General features: G+C 38.8%; 1 protein-coding gene across 1 annotated transcript in view; it reads left to right on the top strand.

Annotated features, from left to right (window-relative positions):
• LOC119586363 overlaps positions 1 to 214 on the top strand; it is a 7,214-nt gene that overhangs the window by 4,465 nt on the left and 2,535 nt on the right. The window lies entirely within an intron of this gene.

Genomic DNA, 214 nt, shown 5'->3' with positions numbered 1-214 from the left:
GTGGGTCTGTGCATGCGCGTGCACACGGGCAGATATGTACTTGCGAATGCTTAAATGTGTATTTGGTGTATTTGTGTAAGCCTATAACGTAAGAGAGAGAGTGAAATTTGATTTGATTTGAAAAAAAAGTTCAAAAAGGTATATAACCATGTCTCACAGGGCATGCTAGAGAGAGAGAGAGTAATTTTGGATTATGAATCATCAGCATGGTAGA

This window comes from Penaeus monodon, chromosome 21 (genome assembly GCF_015228065.2).
Source record: "Penaeus monodon isolate SGIC_2016 chromosome 21, NSTDA_Pmon_1, whole genome shotgun sequence".
Classification (NCBI taxonomy): Eukaryota; Metazoa; Arthropoda; class Malacostraca; order Decapoda; family Penaeidae; genus Penaeus; species Penaeus monodon.
This window is presented reverse-complemented; position numbering and strand designations above follow the sequence as displayed.